Genomic DNA, 3,366 nt, shown 5'->3' on the forward strand with positions numbered 1-3,366 from the left:
GAATCTTGGAAGATGGATGGCCACCAATATCCAGCTCGTAACGCTTTCTGTGCCATCAACCGTCTTGCGAAGTGCCCTCCACATGCAGAGTCATGACACTCCTCCAAGATGAAAGGAACCTCGTTAGGCATCACACATCGGCGATAGATATCATCAACACCCTGCCGATATAGTGTCCTTGCGATCAAGGAAAACTTCAAAGCTTGCTGTTTGATTTTTCTCTTTTCTGACTTTGATAAACCATCTCCCGTCTCTCCTGTTGATAGATAGTGTGTAATAGCAGCATACCAAGATGGAATAGAAGCTGTATCAATTTTAAACATTTCCTCAATATCACTTCCTTCAACCAAAGTCTCTTTCGGCTCCCCGAAATCCACAAGGCATTCCACAATACCCTACAACCTCAATGGCTTACTCTTAATCTCATAATCGAACTCCTGCAAAGTGATTAACCACTTTTCCAAACGATCAGGTAGCTGCAGCTTTTTCATAAGCAATCTAAGTCCTTCCGCCTTCGTATAGAACACTACCTTTTCATAGAGGATGTAGTGCCTGAATTTCTTAGTCCCAAAGACCATCGCAAGACATAACTTCTCCATGTAGGTATAATTGAATCTCTAAAATGCCCAATTTTCGACTAGCAAAAGCTATCGATGATACCACTTTTTCTCCCAGATTTGGGCTAAACAGCAGCTGATACTATGCATGGTGGCTGCTGAAAATATGTAGAACACCTCGCCTCTTTTAGGTGCTTTTAAAATGGGAGCTTTTACTAACTCCTGTTTCACATCCTCGAAAGCTACCTTACAAGGGTCGCTCCATTCAAATGAACAGCTAAAGGATAATAAATTCGTTAATGGCAATGTCCTTTCTGCCAAGGCATTTATAAATTTTCGATAGTACCCTATCGATGACAGAAAGCTATGTACCTCTTCTGGAGTGCGTGGTGGACTCATAGCGACTATGACCTTGATCTTTTCAGGGTCAGTTGCTATCCCTACTGAACTGACCATATGGCCTAGCAATAGCCCATAAGGCACTCCAAAGACACACTTCCGTGGGTTAAGAGTGATACAAAATTGTCTGCAACGCTCAAAGCACTTTCTTAAGATAATCAACATCCTTTCCCTTACAGTGGTTGCCCCCAGGTCATCAATAAATACTTTCAACTCATTTGGGGAAATGTCACCAAAGGTCTTGTCTGCTTTTCGTTGCCACGATCGAGGTGCATTGCATAAACCAAAGGCCATCACATGGTACGCAAAAGTACCAAAGACAGTAATCAAAGTTGTTTTCAACTTGTCCTCTTCTGCAATTGCCATCTGGTTATATCTTGCAAAGCAATCCATAAACGAATATATCTCCCTACCTGCTAATTGATCCAAAATCTGGTCAATAAACGGCAACGGGTAGTAATCCTTAACCGTCTACTTATTCAGCTCTCTAAAATCTACACATAATCGGATCTGGTTGTTTTTCTTCTTTCTGATAACAACGGGTGAACACCATTCTGTGTGTTGTACAGGGAAGATTAACCCAGCTTTCCTTAACTTCTGTAACTCCTCAAACAGACCATCCCTCAGTTCAAAAGGCATACGCCTTACCTTCTGACGCACAAGACGTCTGCCATTAGGAGAAATATGGACTCTCTTTTTTGCCCCTTAAGGAGTGAATAAACAAATATAGGCCTAACCAATGAGAGAGCTGGGATTCCAGATTCATGTAACATGAATCTTCTAGCCATATCTTGGACCAAATCTTCCCTCAGCAATAAAATAAGGAAAAAGGGGAGTACAAAGCTATCACTTCTTGGAAGTTTGTGCCTCGAATTTTCATTTTCTTATTTTTTATGTTTGACTTTTCTTTTCTCCCCTTTTCAATTTCCCCCTCTTTCTTAGGCGGAACTCAAATTTGTCATATCTCTTTCCCCGCTTCTTCTTTCCTGACGAAATTTTACAGCCCCACTGTTTCTTGCCCTGTCTGTAACCCTGTAAAATTTCATTTGCTTTGCACAAGCACAGAGAGAGTTTCATGTGTTTTATGAGAGCAGAGCTTGTTTTACCAAAGCCCTAAGATTCTCTTCACAAAACTCTACAGGTATATTTTTCTCTTCCATAGATGTTCTATGGTAAAGTTTTATCTCGTTTGGAGAAAACCTGTGCAAGTTATGTGCATTCTCTGACATGTAATTTCTTTTGTTTTGATGCTCTAGGAGTCTCTTACAGTCAAGAATAGTGATATTTTGAACACTCAACTTCTTCTTCAACATCTTAGGGTTTCTCTGTAAACAAAGTTACAGGTATATTGTCTTGTTTTTTTGTTGCTCCACTGTTAAATTTTATCTCGTTTAGACAAAATGTATACAAGTTACATGCATACTGAGCTTTCCTTTGTTTTTTTACTCCAAGAATCTCCGAGGGTGAAGAACAATGATTTATTAAGAACTCAACTTCTACAACATCTTTGGGATTTTGAACACTCAACTTCTTCTTCAACATCTTAGGGTTTCTCTGTAAACAAAGTTACAGGTATATTGTCTTGTTTTTTTGTTGCTCCACTGTTAAATTTTATCTCGTTTAGACAAAATGTATACAAGTTACATGCATACTGAGCTTTCCTTTGTTTTTTTACTCCAAGAATCTCCGAGGGTGAAGAACAATGATTTATTAAGAACTCAACTTCTACAACATCTTTGGGATTTTTTGCAGAGAAAGCCACAGGTATATTGCCATTTTTTACTACTGTTCCATGGTTAAATTTCAACGCATTTGGACAAAGCCTATATAAGTTATATGTATGCGTTGACCCAATATTTCTTTTGTTTTTGTACTACAGGAATCTGTCAGTGAAGGAACAATGGTCTTGCTATAAGTCAACTTCTTGTTCAACATATCTAGGGATCTTTGTGAAAGAAATTACAGGTACAATGTTTCTTTTTTAAATTGATCCATTTAAATTTAATTTCATTTGGAGAGAACATTTGCAAATTATACACATGTTGATAGGTAACTTTTGTATTTGGTTGTTACAGATGTCTTCACGGAGGAAAAATATCAGTAGCATACTTGCAGTGGAGGTGTTCAACAGGAAAGATAATGGCCGTAATTGGATTTGTGATAAGTATTATAAGTTGGATTGGATTTTGATGCACCCAAGTACTCGAGGGAGTTTCAAGGTCAAGCGCAAAGATGTTGCAAACCCTAGCAAACATTGGAAAGGTAGAATTCTAGAGTTCAGAAAAGTATTTAATGGCACAAGTGCAGTAACAGAAGTGTTGATTCAACATGTTTACACGCATAAACAAATCTCTGTACACGACGAGAACAACATTGCAAATTATAAACAAAAAAATAAGTTGTTAAATTT

At 38.3% G+C, this 3,366-nt stretch overlaps 1 long non-coding RNA gene across 1 annotated transcript; it reads left to right on the forward strand.

Moving 5' to 3' along the window:
- The first annotated feature begins 2,155 nt into the window (after positions 1-2,155).
- Positions 2,156-2,887, forward strand: LOC148040176 (uncharacterized). Its single transcript, XR_015688567.1, has 3 exons — positions 2,156-2,299; positions 2,409-2,528; positions 2,638-2,887. It is a non-coding gene; the product is annotated as an uncharacterized LOC148040176 (long non-coding RNA).
- Positions 2,888-3,366: the final 479 nt, after the last annotated feature.

This window comes from Lygodium microphyllum, chromosome 2, assembly GCF_053477565.2.
Source record: "Lygodium microphyllum isolate KBCC chromosome 2, Lygodium_microphyllum_v1.1.10, whole genome shotgun sequence".
Lineage (NCBI taxonomy): Eukaryota > Viridiplantae > Streptophyta > Polypodiopsida > Schizaeales > Lygodiaceae > Lygodium > Lygodium microphyllum.